Raw genomic sequence first — 23404 nt, 5'->3', positions numbered from 1 at the left:
CGAAGAGTTTTGTTTCCTGTCCGTAAAGTGACGCTCGCGACTGGGTCAAGAAACGCCTGAAAAACCGGAGTCAGGCAACCCAAGTCACGCTCGGACAGCAATATTACCAACAAATCAGCTTTTATAATTTTATTCTGCAAAGTATGTTGCCATATTTAGACTCAGGAAGGTGAAATGAATAACCGAAACATGGCCTTGCGATGTTTAATCGATTCCTTGGACCTAAAATTGCACTCAAAATTGTAAATTTTGTGTATTATATTTATTTTTTATGCCTTAGATTGGATCCTCATATCTTCTTTGCGTGCTTGTTCATATAGGGACAAATCTTCTTCCACAGAAAAATGATTGGTACCTTCGAAATCAATGCTTTTTTAATCAAGTTGCCATTAAGGGTAGCTTCTGTTCATCGACTGACCAACTGTTTGCCAAAGCGTTCAGGAAACGATGTCTTATTTACCCAACTTCTCCGTTATATTTAAACTAGCCAATTTACCAACGGAATATTCAGAATATTGATGATTTGTACGTGTATCGGTTGAAACACCCCTGTGAATTAAAGCGTCCTACACCCCTCCCCCTTTCCTTACGGTGGTTTCCGGCATTGAAACATTATTTGCATTGGAAATATCCGATTTCAGTTTGTTGTACGTCCCTGTGGAAATATCTATTAGGAACTCTACACCGGGTTACTTAGCTTACCCTTATTCAAATTTGTCAATCGATGAAAAATTAGGTTTCGGCGTTGGTGGTATTCGAATGTGGTGGGGCTTCTGAAAGCCGACAGCGGAGAAGACGTGAATATCAATTTTAAAGGATTCCTCCCTGGAAATGCTATTACATTCACAGAAATAGATTTCGAAAGTGAGTCTTATGTGGTGATTTAGGAATGTCATGGTCAGACTCTTGGTCCAAAGTCGTTTTGAGTATTCTGGTTGAATCTTCGTCTGGTTTTGTAAATGATCGAAGCTATATAGTAGATGCTACTCCAACTACAGAAATATGCCATCTTTTAATAATAGCTCACAAAAATTATCATGCGGATTATGCACTGCTTAGTTAAGCTTAAAAATTGATGATCATCAAAGGAGGGTAGCTGGCGTATTTTTTAAGCAGGAAGTATCCTACTGGAAGCTTGCCGTAGCTAGTAATTCGTCCCATTAGCCGATCTTGTGCGCCGATGGTAGCTCTTGCTCTTTCATTCCATGTCCCTATGCATCTCTTCCCCTGGTACGATAAAGATCCCGTGCTGTACTACACTTTGCGATACTCTTCTTGTTGAGTTTAATCTTTGTTCAACAACATACTAATTTTTCAAATTGGAAGGTTTCTATACGCATATCAAACCCTGTGAGAATAGGTCCACAATTGATTCTACATAACACCAGTAGCATAAGCTCATTATCGCATTCATTCATTCATTGCTGAATCTCGTTACCGAGAATAAATCTACGAAAAGACTATCGGTGCTATCAAACTTATAATTTCTTAGGGCTACTTGCGACTGTGTGCCCTCCTGTGACTGAAGATACCAAACCGTGACCTATAGATCCTTCCACACTCTGGAGCTGTATTAGGGTTCGGCTTTTGGACAGTCCGAGAATGGTCCTAGAACTGCGCAGAGGATTTAATACTAGGGCGCAACAGTTTTGCGCAGTCCTAGAACAATTCTCGGACTGTCAGAAAGCCGAACCCGAATACAGCCTGGGTATGGATAGTCATTAGTCACCAACCAGATCTGGCCGCCGCTTTATTCTTCTCGAGTCACTATTATAGCTGTGGACCATAGACCTCCACTGTGATCTGTCTAACGCTAGTTGTTCCCAGATATGATTGGCATTAACTGGCCGCTCCATCTGAGTCGGGCCCTCGTTTCTTGAGTCTCAATTGTTATACAACTCGCGCACTGCAAGATTTCTGCATTTGAAACTTTGTGGAACCATCTGATGTGCATTATTTGTCTTAGATGACGTTGTTGCGTTTCTTCAAGCTGTTTAAAGTGTCGCCTGTAGGTAGTCCAGCTTTCGTTTTCGTAAAGAAGAGTTAGGAGGACCACTGCTTTGTGAACTGGTGTCTTGGTCTTCAGATTGAGGTCGTGATTTTGAAACACTCTGTTCTTTATCTTCCAGAATAGCTTCATCCACCTGAAGATAGTTTTTTGATAGCGTAGTGATTAAATAACTTGAGTTTTTTTTTAGCTGAAGAATTTGGTACTTGAGTTTGGACAGAGGTCACCATCGAGCCAATCAAGCGTTGATCCCCTCATCATGTTTTGTGAAACCAGGCAATATTTAAAATTAACGACACTTCATCTTCACTGGCATGAATTTTTGACTGTTCCCAGTCTATGTCTGGAAAAATATCGGGCTTCATTCAAGAATAAACACGGTATGGACATTCATTCGTTACTGATATCGATTTTGAAGCAGGAACAAAAGAAAGACTTACCTCATAACATCCAACCAAAGATCTTTACCCCCAAACCTGCAATCAAGTCCGTGAGATAGATTATCCCCAACTTCCAATCGAGAAATTGCTTCGGAGCCGTGCAGAAATTAAAATTTTTAATTTATCATAAAATACTCCTCAGACCCCCGTTCTTTCCCCGATATGAATTTCAACTTTCCCGATACCTTAATACTCCTTAATCCCCGGAGAATGGAAAGTTGTAAACTGAATTTATGGAAAGTGCTATTTCTCATTTCGACGCAATATGGGATTTGGTTCGAGAACCAGTGAATGACAGATCCCATTTAGCAGTCGTATATATTTCTCGTCGAAGTTTTGTTTGCTTTATCCTTAATCAAACTGCGGTATTGTGAAGGAAAGTTACATGTAGTTTTAATTGATAGAGTAGAAATGATGAATGAGCCTTTCAGCGTTATGGGGAATGATATATTGGCTGAAATCTCCAGTGCTGGACGTTCTATCTACTGAATCTCGGATAGTCGTGGAATAACAATGGAAATTTTTTGTTTCTCTACCTATTCCGTAGTTTAATTAAGTATTTATTCAGATTTGGCTTTCGAATATAACTTGATGACACAGAAGTCAGGAGGATAGACCTGTTTGAAATGGGGTCCATCGAAGATGCTGCGTCAGATAATTTAGGTGAAGCCAGTAGCTAGAAAAGCTATAAACTATTCTCTATCGAGAGTTATAACTCTCGATAGATACACTGCGCGAAAAAATTAATGCACATTCTGAAAATCTCAATTTTAATGAAAGTTAACTCTACATTGACTTTATAACTTTTTTGAAGGTTTTGAACGAAAAGACACATTAAATGGAAGAAAAATTCAGGATTTCACCGAATCTCATGTGAAAGAAGAGAAATGAACAATTTTCGAAATACTGAAATGCTGATAAGTGATTTAATACTTGGTATTTCCACCCCTTGCGTTAATTACAGCTCGGCAACGACGGTTCATACTCAAAATGAGTGATCTTAAAATGTTCTGATCTAATCCTTCCCAGATTTCTCCGAGATGGATTCCTAAGTCATTAAGAGTAGCTGGATGATTTTCTGAACTTCTCAGCCTTCTATTGAGGTTGTCCCAAACCTGCTCAATCGGATTGAGATCTGGACTTCTTGCTGGCCATTCCATTCGAGAGACTTCAACCTCTTCAAGGTACTCCTGAACGATGCGCGCACGATGGGGTCTGGCATAATCGTCCATAAAAATGAAATTTTCACCAATGTATGGAGCAAATGGCACTACATGCTCTTCAAGAATGTTCCTTATATACTTATCAGCATTCATAGCTCCATTATCATCGACCACTAGGTCTGTGCGAGCAGTCAAAGATATTCCAGCACATACCATAATCGATCCTCCCCCGAAACCAGTAGTATTCAGGAAATTGCACTGAGCATATCTATCATGTGGACGTCTGTATACAAGGGAACGTCGATCACAATGGTAGAGGCAGAATCTAGACTCATCTGTGAAGAGAACTCTTTCCCAATCGGCCTCTTCCCAATGGATATGCTCTCTCGCAAAATCTAAACGTGCCCTTCGATGGGCTGGGGTAAGAGCTGGGCCTCTTGCCGCGACACGAGGCCTTAAATCATAATCTCTGAGGCGATTTCTTATTGTCTGAGTGCTAATTTGCACCTCGTGAGTTTGCTCAAGCTGAATTTGAAGGAGGCGAGCGGTTGCAAACCTTGGTCTCAACGAAGAAACTTTCTTGAATGGCAGTTGTTACCCGTGGTCTACCCCGTCCTGGTCTTCGGACATTCATACCTGACTCCCTGAATCGCTGCACCATTCTGGACACACTTGTATGGGAAACTCCAAACCTTTCTGCAATTCTTGTGTATGTTCACCCTTCTTCTCGCAAAACTAACGCTTGGGCACATTCCTCTTGGGTCAAATTGCGTGCTTCGCGTTGCATAGCGATCAAGTGTAGAAAATCAAACGAAAGAAAAACTATTGATCACTAGAATTGATCGAGAACAACTGATTTTAGAATGGAGCCAATACATTCAAAATCTGATAATATCATCTTTACTCTTTACTCATCTTACTCATGAGATTTAAGGGTGTCATTTCACAATTAAGGCCAGGCTCTTCAATGCAAGATTAAGCCTATTTCAACGTTAGGTTAGGTTAGGTTAGGTTAGGGGTAATTCGAAAGGATAAATGGATATTGTGATCATTTGGTTACAAACTTATTTAGTGACTTACAGCTACAGTATACACAGCAAAATCACCCTACCAAAATCGCAAGCATAAAAGACTATCACATTTTTATTACAATTATTCCACTACACTCTCCTCTCTACCAAGATATGCTTCATTGTTGTACGTTCTACTTAAAGCTACAGCACTCACTTATAACTTTTGAAGTAATTTGTAATAGCGGAATAAGATTTGGACAAAAATTAAAAATCTTATTTCCATTTATAAATTAGCAAATATGTAATTTGCATATACAATAGTAAATTTAAGTTTTTAAGATCCATCGGATGGAAAACATAATTTCAGCTTTGGTGAGTGTTTCAAGTCAGTTTTTCGTCCAATCTAATTTATTTTCCGAAAAAGTTGATAAATTTGTGTATTTTTCATTATGTAAGTGTAGTTCGTGTTTTACTCTTTTTCAATCATGAAAGAAAATAACAGAGTAAAAAAAAAAAAAAATTTGTTGTATTTTTTAATTTTGTTTCGTACTCTTGGAAATTTTGAATGTTATTTCAGCCTTTATTGCATTCTTTGTTGATGGATTTTATATGATTAGATTTATGTAAGATAAGATCTTTGAAAAATTGTATTTTTTGTAGCCCTGAAGAAGTGGAAATATATCCGCGAAACGTCGGCATTAGTTGGGTTTAGTTTTTGGACCATCCACGTTTCCTATATCCTGTGAAAAATCTAGAATTATGATCTCAGGAAATGAAATACCAGACACGACAGTAAATTTAAGATTAAGAAAACAATAAATAGACGTTGATCCAAAAGGTTTTCCCTTTCTTGAATATATTCCAATGCCTCTGTGCTGTGCTGTGATAATTGGTTTCAGAAATGATTAATAAAATCGAATCATTGATGAGTTTTCTCCAGAAAGCATTTCCTCTCCTTGAATGAAATCCGAGAGAGATTAAGCACGGAAAGCTTATAATTTATAATTGTTCCTTGGATCGCTGGAGTCGCTAGTTTATATTCAGATTTTCTAATTGAAACCAGGAACTTTTCACGCTTAGTGAATATTCATAAAGCCGCGCCAATTAAGGGCGAATTGTAAATTTTCACCTAGAAAATTTATGTCGAGTGGTGGTTAAGTACAAAAAGACTGTTGATTCATGTTTCTGATAGAACTCCCATAAAAATGTGGAATTTTGTGTTTCGTTTGTTAATAGGTCAGTTGGGACGCACGCCAATGGTGTTTTTATAAGAGCGTCAGATTTGAATTGCGAGTGACGTGTCCTTTGAACTCTGTTCGATTCGAGGGTGATTAAATCTTCAATTGAAGGAATTATTTTTGTGAAATACTCAAGAAAGTTTCTTTCTTCAGAATTTCTTTCAGAATCTAATATCTCTACGTTATCAAAATTTGGTTCATGTTGTTCCTCTAAAGAACAATTTCAATAATTCCTCTGCTACTCTCTCACGAATGAGAAACATAACAATAACCAATCAGCGAAGAATTACGAATAACATCCATTGGTATAAACACAAAATACAACGATCTAAATCGACTAAGATTAGATATTGACCATGGTTTCGGTATTATTTGACCTCGTCAGAGCAACACAACTCCCAGCTCGACGGAAATCGAACGAATTGTAAGAACAACGGAGATGAAAAGGTTAAGAACAATCGTAGGTCAAATACTTAGAGGTAAGGTAAGGAACAGCTGCAGAAAAGTGCTACGATATAGTCAGACGGTAATGTATAAGGAGATATTGGAGTAGCCACGTAGAGCAAGCATTAAAATAGTCTAGCATACATCGCTTAGGATGCAACAAAAATAAGCCCAGTACTATTTTCACCCAGAAGATGGAAAAAAAGCTGGACCTTTATCTCCCAGCAAAATATAGCAGTCCTGAACAAACAGATCTTGAGGCCCTTAAGAAAAAAAAAGAAATATACCTTTATCTTCCATCCATGTCTGAAACGAGGACACATTTTTGTGTTTTATTAAAATTAAAAGAAGGAATCTTGATTATAATCGATCAAAACGAGATAGAAGCGGAATTCTGACGCGTAAGCAGAAGGGTTGCCCCAGCAGGATTCAACCCCTTCGTCATTAAAAAGCGAGTGCCGATGCGTGATATCCTGACCGGATCAGGGGACGCTGAAAGTCCCTGTATATCATCAACAGGCATTTATTCATTTGTTCCTATCTCGCATTCACGGCACAGCTGACCGGTGCAAAGATTTAAAAGGGTTGCGTTCGAGAGGGGTGGAATGTAGGCGCCATGTTCATGAATCACCATCGGCTTTGTGTACGATCTGCCAGAATGAAGGATCGATCAGATTAGTCTAATTGTAATCAGGAATAATTACCATATTGGAAGATATTCTGAATGGAACTGAATTGTAATGATGTCAGCTTCAGTATTGTTGACTGTCAGATGTAATAGTGGAAAAGGGATGTTTCAAAATCAATAACAGATTCCGATTGATGATTCTCCAATATTGCTATGTTATAGGAGCTGCAATATGAAAACAATCTACAAAATTTCAATGAAATCCCCCATATAATTTTTCAGTTGTCCACGTCCATCATATCTCAGTCTTATAATACACTCCTAAAAACAAATATAAGCGAAAAAGAAGAAAATGAGTGTAAATTTCCCGAAAAAAAAAATTTTCCAGCAGAAATACTGAGTAAGTAGTTGGAAATGTCATCCACTTTGCTCCAAACACTCATATCGTTATCAAAATTAAAGGATCATCGTTAATTTAATGATTGATTTCAATGATTCCAGTCTTCAGTTGGTCCAAATCATTCCTAAGAGTAGATATAGATAAGGTTTCTGTATCTGTGTGTCCTCTGGCTCCATCTTGTTGTGAACAACTATTGGACCATTAATCAAAATTTAATGCGCCTATAAAAGGTATGAGACTGATGGTGGAGACAATGGTTGAGAAACTACTGGCGAAAGGCATCCTATACAGGGTGACACTTTAAAAAACTTGCCAGGCCAATTATGTCGGGACAAGGATGTTTTCAGAGGAAATGCCGGAACATTTTAATTTTTATTCGGCAGGGGACATATTTTGAGCAGAATTGTAAACCGAAATCTCCTCAACCCTAGGTGTAGGGGCTATCACCCCTAAATTCTTAATAGGGAATAGGGATTGAGATTTACCTCAATTGAAAGATCACTTGTCCCTCTACATGAATACTATGGTTTGCAAATTTGTATTGATTCCTTGAAGTAGTTACAGGAGGTGACAATTTGAAAACTTGCCAGGCCAATTATGTCTCGACAAGGATTTTTTCAAAGAAAAAGCCGGAACAGGTCAATTTTTAAAGGGGGGGTGGACATATTTTGAGCAAAATTGTAAGCCGAAATCTCCTCAAACCTAGGTGTATGGGCTATCACCCCTTACTTCTTCATAGGGAATAGAGGATGAGCCAAACCTCAATTCGAAGACAATATGTCCCTCTACATAATACTATTGTCCTCCAATTGAGGTTTACCTCACCCTCTCTTCTATTTACGTTTGACAACTCCTACACCTAAGATTGAGGAGATTTTGGCTTACAATTCTGCTAGAAGCATGTCCCCCTCCAAATAAAATTGACCTGTTCCGGCATTTTCTCTGAAAATATCCTTGTCGAGACATAGTTGGCCTGGAAAATTTTCAAATTGCTAGCCTCTATAACTACTTCAAGGACTCAATAAAAATTTGGAAACCATAGTATTCATGTGGAGGGTCAAGTGATTTTTTGATTGAGATATAGCTCACCCCCTATTCCCTATTTAGAATTTAGGGGTGACAGCTCCTACACCTAGGGTTGAGGAGATTTCGGCTTACAATTCTGCTCAAAATATGTCCGCCTACGAATAGAAATTGACCTGTTCCGGCATTTTCTCTGAAATCATCATTGTCGTGACTGATTGGACTGGCAAATTTCCAAATTGTCACCCTGTATACCCGAGGATACCAAAATTTTCTATAGTCTGATAACACGTCAAACTAAACGGAAATGTGCCAACGGAGACTCCAGCTAGTTAAGATGAAATCCTAGCAGAGGTTAGTGGACCTCTTGTAATCACATTTCAACATTGCTGATTAACTTTGGAGTTTTCCTTTTTGGTCGACCTTTGACCTCTTTGAACAAGGAAAACGCTAACACAACGCGAAAGAACAACAAAATTGATAATCACAGCAACATTGGGATCCTGAGTCGCTGAAAAAAATGTATCAATAGAATATCACCACTCGCCATTTTTAAAATAGGAATGGATTAAAACTGATTTCTTTCCCTAACTAGGAAGGAAACGAAGAACTATATTGAACAGATGAGTCTCTCTTATTTTTTGTCGAATCTCTCGTATCAGTTCAGGGATACTGAGTTTATTTCGTAAAATTTCTGTTTACAGCAAAATTTTTTGTTTTATTTCTCAGAGCTCACTTCTTGATTCCACTTATGTTATAAGTTAGAGGAAACATCTGAATAAAAAACGTATTTTTCCTCGAACACCACCTTAAATCCAGGAAGTTGAGTTGAAATATGGATAGCACAACCTGCAGCAATAATCCTGTTAGCTCTCCGAATGAAAAACATGAGAGGCTTCTATTTGCCGAACTGATCTACGTACACCGAATCCACCTTCATCCAGGCCTTGATTTTAATAGAATCGGAAAACTCCGCCATTTTCTTGGATATGTCGAACATCCTGATTCGAGCAAATACCCGGAATCCGAAATGCTGTTATCCGGCAACAGCACGAAATAAAAGCGGGAACATCGATGAAATATAAATTCGAGGCGAACCTATTGGCGTTGGCTTGGAGGAAACTGTTGAACCAACACGGCCACGGGAAAATCCCAACCAGAGGCCAAATTAACGAACCGGTCTCAGCAAACCGCCTCCAGGTTTCGAATTCCTCTTTTTCACGATTAAAATGAGGTACGATTAAAGCGGGGAACGAATTGGAGGTTTGATCGACGATGTTCCTTCTAGATTCTGGAGAGAACAGGCATTGAAATATTTGTACACGATTTTTTTTAGTCTGCAGACAAATATTTCCAGAGTAAATGTTTCCTTTGTTGTCGATGCATATTAAAAGGCCACTTAGAATTTAGACAGAGTCGATTGAAATTTTGTTTGCGACCATGTACGAAAAATTTTTCGGCATTTTATCATTTCCAACATACAAAAATACATTATTTCTCACATTCTGATAGTATAAACAAAACTCATCAATTAGGCGTCCATACCTGGGAGTAAATTGTAGCGTTGGCAGGAAGATTACTCTGCGATATGCTTACCCAGTGCATATTGTACACACTGGAGTCCGCCAGAAAACCTTCAAACAGATATCAGCCTGGAGGATGAAACTCTAGAACAGGTTGAGCAGTTCAAATACTTCATAAATACTTGGGCTAACCTGGACACGGAAATACACAACCGTATCAGTTCGGCATCACCGGCATTCTGGAAGCTAAAGGACAGAGTGATTCAAAATCACGACCTCAATCTGAAGACCAAGGCAGCTGTTTACAAAGCAGTGGTCTTCCCAACGCTTCTTTACGGAAGCGAAAGCTGGAATCCCTGCAGGCGACACATTAAACAGCTCGATCAACGCAACAACGTCATCTAACACAAATAATGCACATCAGATGGTTCCACAATGTTTCGAATGCAGAAGTCTTGCAGCGCGCGAGTTGTATAACAATTGAGACTCAAGTAACGACGGCCCGACTCAGATGGAGCGGCCACATTCTGAGGATGCAAGACACAAGACTCCCCAAAATAGCTCTGTAATGCGAATTCACAGAGGGAGCTCGGAAACCAGGAGGCCAGTATAAGCGGTTTAAGGATATAATGCATCAACCCCTAAAATCAGTTAATGCCAATCATAGCTGGGAACAACTAGCGTAAGACAGATCACAGTGGAGGACTTTGGTCTACAGCTATAATGGAGACTCGAGAACAATACAGCGGGTCCGGATATGGTTGGTGACTATCCATGCCCGGAGTGTGGAAGGATCTGTAGGACAAGGTTGGGTCTCTTCAGTCAGATGAGGGCACACAGTCGCAAGTACCCCTTAGAAATTATAAATTTGATCTCACCGATAGTCTTGTTTTTGATTCTTTTTGTAGATTAATTCTCGGTAAAGAGATTCAGCCATGAATGAATGAATGAATGTAGACACTATTTCAAAAATACAGTGATAAAGGGAAATTGATGGAATAGAAAAAGAACCAGTGCTGCCAATGGATCTCTAGACATTGAAACAGAGGAAGATGATAAAAAGCTCCGGACATGTTTCCCAAAATATCAAGATAGCCAGATATAGCAAGGAGTATATCAATAGAAAATTTCATTCTGCCAATATTACAAGGCAAGATCTCAATACTGCGGCCAGAGTTCACCACAGTAAAACGAGAAATCTGCTCTACCAATCGAACTGCGTAAGTGTAAGGAACCTAAGATTTCGCTTTCGTCTCCTAACATTATCCAGGAAAAACTCAAGGCCGTTGAAACGCAAATAGTCAAAACCACATTGTGAATCACCTTGTTGTAGACTATTAGAAAATAGGTTTTGCTGGACAAATAGTAAGAATTAATATGACTTTAGTCTTGCGGCTTTCACACTTCTTTCCAGAGAAACCTTTTTTATTATCCCAGATATCAGAAGGATTAAGCTCTATTGGAGCCTTCTACTGATTTCAGGCTCATGGTGGTGGTTGGGTCCAGGCTGCTTGTGTTCTTTTCCATGTATCGTTTGCGAACTGTTCTGGTCATCCCTAGCAGTAACACTTTTTGCATTACTCTACTGATATTTTCGTCCAAGAGACTGAACATTATGAGCTGATGTCTAACCATTTCTGAAACCGCCAAAATCAGTTGCGCTATGAGACAGCAATAACAAAATCCACTAATAACGCATAAAGTCGTGGAAGGTAACAAGGTTGGCTAAGAGACATGAAGAGCCACATCAGAGTCGAGAGCAGCCGACACTCAGAACCCTAGGAGCAGCCATGGAAAAGAACCTAATTGTTTTGATATCTTAGGCAATGCTCAGACCAAAGCACCAACGCCAATAAACAGGTTTCAACACTGGAATAATAAGTGCCGGCTGAAATTTTTGAAAGAATCTGGACATAACGAGAACTTCATTATCGAATATATTAAATCCAAATCCACTGATCAAGGGTGTTCGGAATCACAATTTCTCCGATGAAAATTATTCACGCTTATCGGCGAAATTGGAATGGCAGCATCTGGCCGAGAGCTCATCTGTCAGTCTGCCCGCGCAACAACTCTCCTAGCAACTGCATTTTTGATACGCGTTCATCGCCACTGAAGGGCTGAAAATTCTAATCCAAGCTGCATCCCCGCGCGTGTCGTCAGATTACGAAACCCCGGGGGATTTTTAAGGGTTGTCCGGTTAAAACATGATTGCGTTATTCGGAGGGGCGTTTTGGTTGGGGTGAGCGTGCTACAATTAAAGATTGGATGGATGCGAGCACAGGAAGGAACCGTTTGTTTTTATCGTTCCGTGCATGGCGACTATTTGTGTTATTTTATCTTTGCTGGTTTTGAGGTTTTGTCAATTTGGGGGTTGTATACTTTTGATTGATATTCCGGATCAATTTTAACAGGAGGTTAACTCGACCGATTCACGTTACCATATGAAAAATTTATTTAAAGATTTCGCAAGGTTGATAAGGAAGAACGTTGAAGAAAAACACAATACATTTACAGAACGATTCGTTGTTCTAACTCTTGGTACATATTTGTGGCACAATCATTTCTGTGTTGAATGATGGATTATTTCGAAATATCAAAATAAGGGGTATTGTTCAAAAATTATTGGTTTATCCCAACCTCTCACTCGAACCTTTTTTACGTTTGTAGTCAGATTATAACTCGACCTCTACCCCATCATGCTCGATCTAAATGTGAATTGGTTCATATAATACGAAATAAGGAGTCTGGAATCAGTGCTTTTGCAAATTGATATGTCTCAGTTAATTTTCCACCTTGCAGACCAGTGTATTTGGACGAGACCTTAGAGCACCGTTGTTGGATGGTAGTACACTCGATATTTCGTTCTAAGTTCACTATCCACAGGTCTTTGGAAAAGTCAGCCATAGTGGATTGTTGAAAATTAGGTAAAACGAAAAGTATAGAAATTTAAGGAGGTATTCATGGCATTCTTTATAAGCAACGGTCAATGAAACATTTGTAACCAAAACAGTATTGGGATTCGAAAGAGTGAAAATACATAAAAAAGAAATTTACAAAAACCGACATACAAAAAACAACAAAGAAAATAAATGAAAATATAGTTTGAGCAATTTTTGGTATGACTGAGGCAGTTTCTCAAAAGAAATTGAGGTTCAGAAAATGACGAAGGGTAAAACGGTACAAAATCTCTCATTCAACAAATGAGCTTTTTTAGAGTGCTTCAGATAGCACATTCTTTTTAGAAGTCTTGACGCTTCATTGAATCGGGATCGTTACAAAGTTTAAGAATGGTAAATAGACTTTTTTCACTTGGTTCAGGATTATTTACCCAAGGATGTTGGAAGTTTCGTCAAACTTTATGCTGTAAATGTAGAACTTTGCAGACTTTTGGTGTGCCAGTGGAGACAGCTTGTTAAATACACAAGTGAATCAATTTATCCTTAGGTTGTTTTACGAATGTGAATTGCCTAGGATAAAGTTGATCTTAATTGCTCTTTCATCATACTCTTGCATCATATAGTTCACGTCGATTTGGACATGAGAAAAATTGATGCAAAATGGATCCCCAAATGTTTGAATGTCGACCATAAGCGTGCAAGGATAGAAGCATCGCCTTCGATCTGTTCTTGATTTGAAAACGATGAGACTTGGGTACCTTTCTACGATCCAGAAACAGAGCAACAATCGATGGAATGGCGACACTCTGGTTCTCCAAGACCTAAGAAGTTTCGTGTTCAAAAATTTGCTGGGAAAGTTCTAGCTGCAGTTTTTTGGGATTGCCATGGAGTAATCATGATTGATTTTTTGTATAAGGGTAGAACAATAACCGGAGATTACTATCGGACATTACTGACCACTCTATAGGAAAAAATTAAAGAGAAAAGACGTGGAGAGCTTTCCAAAAGTGTTCTGTTTTTGAAGGACAAAGCCCCTGCACACAAATCTCATGTTGCAATGCAAAAAATTCGTGCTTTAGGGTTTGAATTACTAGAACACCCCCCTTATTCACCAGATTTGGCTCCATCCGACTATCATCTCTTTCTTCAACTGAAAAAAAGTTTAAAAGGTCGTGAATTTTCTTCCAACGAGGAGGTAATAAAATCTGTGAAGGTCTGGTTTGGAGACACATTTTTTTTGAAAGGTCTAGAGACTTTGAAGGTTCGCAGTAATAAATGTATTCAATTAAGAGGAGAAAATGTTGAGTAATAAGAAATTTTGACATTGAAATTTCGTTTGCTTCTATAGTAGGCTGAGAATTTTTCAATATATCCTCGTAATTCAGAAATGTTTGTTCAATATGAATTTTGGTGCTCAGCTGTATGAGGAGGTTCAGTCTCTCTTGCCTTATCTGACAAGCCTGCTTTAATCTCTGAAGGTTTTTGCAGTGTTGGAGTGAAACTTATACAATATATTGACGAGAAATTTCGGCTATCATGGAAAAAATTAACTCTTGATGTGATTCGCATTATCCTCCCACAATCACAACAGGATCCCGTTCATATTCGACACTTATTATTCCTAGCGACATCGCCTCATTTGCGGAAACAAATCCCATTAGATACGCGGGTTCCGTATGCGTGAAGCCACCTCTACCGGTTCGATCAGGTGTGCGGGGCCAAGTACTGAATGAAAGCCGGCAGGATATCACGTTTAACGAATCTCATTACACACATACGGGGGTTCAAATTCGAAGCCAGAGGCCTCGTGTTCCGTAGTAAACAGAAAGCTGCGCACTAACCGAACACGCTTTCAAGCTCCCCCATCTAGTGGGCTTCCCAACGCGCGTTTCGTATGTCTCCCAGTGCCGACTGCGATATTAGAACGAATAGCCGGCGTTTTTTTAATGTAAATCACACGCGTAACTTGCGAGTGTCGAACTTTTTGTGAGTGACAGTACCCGAGGATTTTGATTTCGTGGATTTTCCGAAAATTTCAAGGTAGGTAGAGTCTGTGGTCAGTGATGTTGTGTCTGCATCCGGAGGGATGCTGCGCGAAAGCGCTTCCGGAAAATCATTGTTGGGTTCTCTCTCCATGGAAACGGATCCGGAAAATCAATCTTGTTTTCGTATGAAATGGGATTCTTGATGAAATAAGTAGATTTTTGTCGTCGTTTTCGTTGCCTTAAGCTTGTAGCGGCATATGGGGAAGTGTCGATTGAGTGATTGATGTTTTTGTATGTAGCGAGGTATGTAGGTATATCGCGATAACCTTAAAATTCGATTTGCATCGGCAGTTTTCCCCGTGTTACCTGCAGCAAATTCGGTATAATCTTATTTTTTACTTCAACGTCCCAGAAAGACGTGAATATCAGGCAGCACTTGTTTTCATCCATTTGAATTTTGTGTTTATTGGCTGACGTTGAAGGATATCGATTTAAAAAATATATGAAGGTTCTCTTCTTCGTATCATATTGCTCTAAAAAATTATTTCAAACCGATTAAATCGAGGAAAAAATTAACGCACAAAATTCCTAGTAGTATTGACTCTCGTATTGACTATTGTCTACAAGAATGCTCTAGCAGGTTAAGTGTAATTATAAATTACGAAATTTTTCAACTCTTCTAAGAACAAGGGTTGAAAGTTAGTCGAGTTTTTTGAATGGCAATTTTAATTTTTTGTGTCAGAATTGGATACACTATTCGTTGACGAGGATAATTTTGTCGTAAGTGATTTTTTTTTCAACTAATCCTCTGTCACAATGATGTCGAACTCATTGCATAATAAGTTTTACTTTTTTTATGCATTTTCAGGTTAATAACATACACTTCAGGGGTAATTGATGAATCATGCGAAAAAAAGTCACAACTACAAAATAATAAACATTTCACCTTTTCTCAATTGATGCACTATATACGAAAAGGCTTGCTTTGGATAACACTTCAAAAACATCAACCACTCCTAGAGAGTACGCATTGACCTCAAAATACATAACAAAATGAAAATTCAAATTCGATAAGTTTAACCTCAACTTTGAAACCTAGCTTAACCTGAATATTACCCCTATAATAAAAAAACATTTAATAAAGAAATAAATTACCAAATCATCCTCTGCAACAAAAGGGTATCCATTTCTAGCATAAATATCTAAGGTTGCCGTCAAAAAAAAGTAAAATTGGGTATTTTTCTACGAAAAAGGTATGAATTTATTTTTCAACCTTTCTTCATATTGCAATATCGAGTAGAATTTATTTTAATATACAGCCCCCGAAAGATGGCATTTGAAGAGGAATTTTTAATTTTTTTCTCAGAATCCAGAAAACAGAAACATATAGATTAATCATAAAAATAATGCCAGGAATACTTAAAAATAATCGCTGAATTGGTTAAACCTGAAAAGCACTGCCAATTTTATGGCATAAAAATGGGATCGTTATAAGCAAAAAACTTTTTTCTGACCGTAGACACTATTTCTTTTCTTGGATTTTTATTGCATCCATTGTTCCAACTAAAAATCAAACCGGTTTTTCTAGACTATTTCTAGGTTTTGTTCTGAAGAATTCCCACATATGCAGCTGGGCGAAAAAATAGAATAGAAGATTATTTTTTTACAAATGTCATAGTTGCCGACAACGCCAAAGAGTTTTGCTTGAATTGGCTTGGAATTCTGTGTGATTTTGAATGGTCACGTTTTTTAAATTTCTAAGGAGATTTAGGTACTATGAATTCAGCATTGGAGAACTTTTCATGCTCACATGGGATAGCGAATTGTGTTGTGTTTGAAAGGACAAAAAGATCTTATAGAGGAAACTACCTGACAGTCTTACCTTCAGATTGACCTGCATCGATGAAACCGAATTTGAACGATTCAGTAATAAGATGTTTCTTTTCTAGTGTCATTTCTTGTATCAGAAGAGAAATTACGATTTTTCATATATTTTCAACAGAGGATAAAGTAGGAAATGTCTATGTCCTGAGCAAACAAATTTGTAGCAATTTGTTGGTGTCCCAACAAATTGGTGTCTCAACAAATTGGTGTCTCAACAAATTGGTGTCTCAACAAATTGGTGTCCCAAATACTGAATTTAGTTCAGAAAATACTCAATTTCCAGAAGTAAATCAGTTCTGTCGTCTTTTCTAGTTGAATTAATTGAGGAATACATTTGATTTATGATTTTTTGAAATCTGTCATTTGATGAATAAAAAGAAATCCACAATTTTTTAAACGAAATGCAATTCTCAATAATTCTTATATCATTTTGGATTCGTTTAGAGGGGTACGTGTGTTGGTTGATGATAGCGAGATAGATCTATGGATAATGATTTCATTTTACCAAACACCCTGTATGATATGAAATGATAATCGAAGAGATGGCTGCTCCAGCTTTATTCATTACTAACTTGAGTAGGACTTCAGCTATTTGCAGGAGTCCTTGAACACTGTTAGAACTATGATCTGAATCCTGGAACTCCACAAAGGAACTTTGATAGAGGCTCGTAATGGGGATATATGTAGACTGGGTTTGAAGTTTCTAATATAACAGAATTACACTCCGAGGAAATACCTTACAAGTATGATACTGAAAGCTTAATCCAGACTAGTTAGAACTTGAGAGTTATTATAATTTTCCATACAAAAATATTGATTCTTTGAAAGTTTCTACATGAAGCCCTGGGGCATGTTGGTAGGATTGTCCAATAGATACATATTTTTGATCTACTATACTTTTCACGGCTTGCTGAGAAATAGGTACCCATACCCATTGCTACACACTTGGAAAATTCAGCTCAACTCAGGCTCAACTAATGTATTTCGAGCTTCTATTGGAACTCGTTCAATACGTTCAGTGTTTCGATTATTCAGATGGTAAATTCAACACTGATTTGCTTCATCATCTGATTACATGCGAGTAACAACCAAGCTGTATGATAATAGGCAGGTGTGATGATTCTTGGAAGATAGGAAGCAGGTAGAAGGGGTTATTTTCGGTATAATGTCTGAGTCTATGAATAATGCTCTCATTTTCTAATGAACCGAAGAAGCTTTCATAAACTTGAACTAATTTCTCAACTCTTGTGGTATCTGATGAACATAAATATTGGATTTTTCTTGTCCTATTTGACTTCATGTTTGTTTTCACTGGAAGGACAACATTCAAAGGTAAACATCGAAATATATCTAATATGTATATAAAATTCTCGTGTCATAGTTTTCGTTACCATACTCCTCCGAAACGGCTTGACCGATTTTGATGAAATTTTTTGTGCTTATCCGGTATCTATGAGAATCGGCCAACATCTATTTTTCATCCCCCTAAATGTTAGGGGTAGTCCACCCCTAAATTTTTTTTTGTATTTTTTAGACAAAATTTTTAATTTCTATTTTTTTATGATACAACATACAAAAATACATACAATCCTCAATTTTCACCCTTCTACGATCACCCCTTATTTTTTAATAGCCATTTTAGTAATTTAATCATTAGGAAATTATTTATATGGCAAAACAACGTTTGCCGGGTCAGCTATCTATGAGAATCGGCCAACATCTATTTTTCATCCCCCTAAATGTTAGGGGTAGTGCACCCCTAAATTTTTTTTTGTATTTTTTAGACAAAATTTTTAATTTCTATTTTTTTATGATACAACATACAAAAATACATACAATCCTCAATTTTCACCCCTCTACGATCAACCCTTATTTTTTAATAGCCATTTTAGTAATTTAATCATTAGGAAATTATTTATATGGCAAAACAACGTTTGCCGGGTCAGCTATCTATGAGAATCGGCCAACATCTATTTTTCATCCCCCTAAACGTTAGGGGTATTGCACCCCTAAATTTTTTTTTGTATTTTTTAGACAAAATTTTTAATTTCTATTTTTTTATGATACAACATACAAAAATACATACAATCCTCAATTTTCACCCTTCTACGATCAACCCTTATTTTTTAATAGCCATTTTAGTAATTTAATCATTAGGAAATTATTTATATGGCAAAACAACGTTTGCCGGGTCAGCTATCTATGAGAATCGGCCAACATCTATTTTTCATCCCCCTAAATGTTAGGGGTAGTCCACCCCTAAATTTTTTTTTTATTTTTTAGACAAAATTTTTAATTTCTATTTTTTTATGATACAACATGGAAATTATTTATATGGCAAAACAACGTTTGCCGGGTCAGCTAGTTTCTAATATAATAATATCAAGAAAATGATATTCCTGGATGCTCAAAAGCGTTAATCCAACTGTTGTTATTGTCAATAACCTATACAAAAATGATCTTGCTTTCAAAGTGATTTCAATGGTTTAGAAAAGCAAAGTATTTCCTTAAGGTAGACGCGACAACAATATCCTCCTATGAAGATGTAAACATCTAATAATACCGCAAATAAAGCGGTTTCAAAGGCCTCAACGCAGGCAATAAAGTGCTGACAAGAGATATTGAGACGCGAAAGCTTGAGATAATATGGCGACATTTTATCTGTTCCCTCCTATAACGCGCAAAAATAAACAACCGGACCCCTCTTAAGATCTCATCCGAAGAAAAACAACCATACACGGGTCTTGTATTAATAGATTGAATTGATGGAATATGTGGGGATTTGTACAGGGTTGTATTAGTGTAAGATCTTGGGTAGAGTAAATTTCCCTTTCAAAACCTTACAATCTTGTTTTGCTTTTCAAGAATGTATGTTCAGCAGTTTATCAGGAAGGGCTCGAATGGTCACTTGTTTTTTCTCCTTATATTTCACCCAGTTGTCTCCAGCAGTTTTTGAGATCGCTGACAAACATGGTGTTTTGTTCAGGTTTCGAAAACTAGATGTTAAAATTTCAGGAGTGGTTATAATTATAGGAAAGGAAAAACTGAAAATTCCAGGGATCTTACAGGTGATAGGTTTCCTGGAAGAAAAACTGCATTGATTGCTGGATCAATCATTTGATATCTGTTCGATTTTCTCAATGAGACCTCTCGAAACTTCATCGATTCAGGACCAAATTAATACAGCAATTTGAAATCAATGCATGGGACACTAGTGACCATAAATTGATGTCACAATGATCCAGTACATGTATAAAGCTCATAGAGTTCAATTATTAGGTATTGGTCGTTATGAGAACACTTATGATGTTCTCAGATATATGGTCAATTTAACACTCCATCACTCGATTAGCTGTTTGGTTCTGCTATCGTCCACACCAAAGTTTGAACGCCAATTTATACAAGGTGCTCATCATTTGGGAGGTAATTTTTTGATAGATGAATCCAGTATCAGGTATGCTTCTTACGCTCCTACAATTTTCGGTCCAAAAAGAATTTTTTCCTCCTCCCCACAGAATTTGTATCGCTAGTTACTACTAGATCTAATCTCATTAGGTGCCTGCTGATGAAAAACTTTTCTGTAAGAAAGCCATTCAGAATGAGAAGACTTGGTTATTCTTGCCTCTTAAGTTGTTTTTTTTTAAGTCATCCCATATTATTATCTTTGAATTGAGATGAGAGTTGAGTGCTTCGATAACAGATGGTCGCATATCCGATAGTTTATTTCTAGGTTTATTTCAACATATTCTTCAATTGAAGGTATATGACAGAATATCAATTTGGCCTATGCAAAAATTCTTGATTCTGCTGACGACTGACAGGATTAAAACGAGCATTTTTGTTTTTGAGGGTCTTTATGAAGGAACACAACGGAGCTTTCTTATACTATTCTTACACTATCGGTCGCTTTTCTGAACATCCTGTATAAAATAAAGCGAGTTCATTTCGATTCTTTTAAGTGTTCAGACTGTTCAGAGATAACCACTGCTACCTCTTATAACACCGGCTTTTTACGCTATCGCAACCTGCAGATCGGTCTATTTCTTATGAAGGCACCCGTAATCAGAGCCATTCCTAGATATCACAGCTTGTTCCCTCCCACAATAACCAGTTCAGTTTATGAAGCAATCCCACGTTCCAATATCGGCTCTTTCGCAAGGATTTACACTTCTGTCTCTGCAGAATTCAAATGAGCCTCAGCAAACGGTAAGCCCACCACGTCCGTGTTATAAGTATTTTCTAATCTACCCTACTAATTCATATCTAGGCCCCTGGATCCCGAGCATTCCCCTAGGAACTCCCGATATCAGATTGCTATTAAATAGTTGTTGAAGTACGCATTCGGGGAATTAAAATGTCATTGCGGCCGGGAATGATACTGGAGGATGATTTCAACCAGGAATATTTGCGGACAAATTCAACTCCAAGTTGAGTAATAACTCATTGAGAAATCGGGATTTGGTCGGATGAATAATGCAAGATGCTGCAGGAGATTAACGTCAATGAATTAGGAACTTTGTGTGTTGAACGTTCTTAAGAAGGCTTGTTTTTGGTCACGCATTCAAATCTGTCCTTAATTGATGAAGTTGCATTCTTGCAATTTTTCTTGGGACCTGCATTATAGTGGTTGGGGATGGGTTAAACTCATGGAATCAGGGCTGGATAAAGAGTTGATAAGGCCCCAAGCTGACAAGGTGATTCTAAAACAGTTGGTGAAAAATTGAGAGCGCCAGTAAAAAAAAGCCGTAATGAAATTTTTATTTGAATTGATTTGAAGAAAGATGCAGAAATAGTGGCTTTGAATAATTTTTATCTCCAAAACTGGAAATCCTTATATTCTTCATCTAATCGATACTTTTCTGATTGAGTATACAGGAGGTTGAATTGCAGTCATTGCACTATGATCTCAAGATCTATTGTGTCCCTATCAGAGCTGTTTTCTCTGCTGTGTCGTCTAACTTTACATTGGCTTCAATGAGAAGACATTCCCTCATCTTTTTCCTCCTTTCCAAAGAATCTGCGCTCATTAGTTTCCAGCTAGAAGCATTTTCATTGGGCGATTCCAGAGGAAATGCTCTGTTAGGAAGCCAGTACAGGGATATAGAATATCCTTGCTAAGATCTAGATACTTCTTAGATCTCGCAGTATTAAAGTTCCCAAGGAACTTTTTCAACGATCTGTCCTCGGAAAATTCCGCAAGAGTGTTTTTCTTTCAGTTTTTCCTTTTCCAAGTAATAATAATAATCAAATATCAGGTTGTGTGAAAATTTGCAGATTTTCATTATGAAACGAGGTTTTATTTTTTTTTCACCACTCAATTCAGAATCGTATTAATTACCTCCTCGTTGGAAGAAAATTTACGACCTTTTAAACTTTTTCTTCAGTTGAGAAAAGAGATGATAGTCGGATGGAGCCAAATCTGGTGAATAAGGGGGGGAGTGTTCTAGTAATTCAAACCCAAAATCACGAATTTTTGCATGGCAGCATGAGATTCGTGTGCAGGGGCGTTGTCCTGCAAAAACCTTTTGATAGCTTTCCGCGTCTTTTCTCTTTAATTTTTTCCCGTAGAGTGGTCACTAATGACGAATAGTAATTTCCGATTATTGTTCTACCCTTATCCAAAAAATCAATCATGATTACTCCATGGCAATCCCAAAAAATTGAAGCAAGAATTTTTCCAGCAGATTTTTGGACACGAAACTTCTTTCTTAGATCTTGGAGAACCAGAGTGTCGCCATTCCATCGATTGTTGCTTTGTTTATGGATCGTAGAAATGCACCCAAGTCTCACCCATAGTAACAATTCGGTTTAAGAAGTCTACATCGTTTTCAAATCGAGCACAGATCGAACGCGATGCTTCTACACTTTCACGCTTTTGGGGATCCATTTTGCAGCAATTTTTCTCATGTCCAAATTGACGTGAACTATATGATAAACGCGTTCGTATGAAATATTCAGTGCTTCAGATATCCGTTTTAGCCCAATTTGACGGTCTGATAAAATCATGTCATGAACTGCATCGATATTTTCGGGGACTGACACAGAAACTGGCCTTCCCGATCGGTCATCATCTTCAATGGAAAATTTACCTCTCGAAGGACATTGATCACCAAGGGTATTAAGCATATGTTCGTAAATCTGCTTACCTCTTAACCCATTTAAATACAGGTACTTGATGATGGCTCGATACTCCAATTTTTCGATTTTCACAATTTCGGTGGACATCTTCTATCTTTTAATTTATTGCGTATCTCAGGTTTACTTTTTTGACCTCAAACTTCACACTCACACCTCCAATGAGTTATTGTTCGTGGGCTGAAGGACCTAGGTCGATGGCCATTGAAATAAACTTTCTCTCTCTCTCTATTGTTCGTTGCTATGGCAACGCAATATTTTTTTTATGCATGGAACTGGTCTAGGCTAACTAGTTATCAATACATCCTCGTAAAATCATTTATAAAGACTCTACTTTATACTTTATATAACATTTTTCACTGTAGGAGTATTATCTCAACTACTTAGTTTTCGAGTGATGGAATTCACACTCGCCTAAACTGTGGCACAAAGCTAAACGTTAGCAGTATTTCCGTAATGAAATACTTTTTTCATTTCTTGAATACTGAAATTTGTTATATTTCGACATTGGAAATAAAAACCTTTCTATGAAGGCAGCTCTTTTGGAATCATAAAATATTTTGGAGGAGTGATCATTTTTTTCTCGTGCTCTTCTTCGATCAATTTATCATAGTAGTAAC

The 23404-nt window shown here is 37.6% G+C and overlaps 1 protein-coding gene across 2 annotated transcripts in view; it reads left to right on the top strand.

Annotated features, from left to right (window-relative positions):
- LOC123312004 (leucine-rich repeat-containing protein 15-like) overlaps positions 1 to 23404 on the top strand; it is a 121754-nt gene that overhangs the window by 13163 nt on the left and 85187 nt on the right. Inside the window, exon 1 of one of the 2 annotated variants that reach the window (XM_044896172.1) lies at positions 14486 to 14820. The exons of the other annotated variant lie outside the window; for it this stretch is intronic. The gene's annotated coding sequence lies outside the window, so the exon portion shown is untranslated. Of the gene's footprint in view, positions 1 to 14485; positions 14821 to 23404 lie in introns of those variants that run through there. 2 annotated transcript variants of the gene reach the window in all.

Source organism: Coccinella septempunctata, chromosome 4, assembly GCF_907165205.1.
Source record: "Coccinella septempunctata chromosome 4, icCocSept1.1, whole genome shotgun sequence".
Lineage (NCBI taxonomy): Eukaryota > Metazoa > Arthropoda > Insecta > Coleoptera > Coccinellidae > Coccinella > Coccinella septempunctata.
This window is presented reverse-complemented; position numbering and strand designations above follow the sequence as displayed.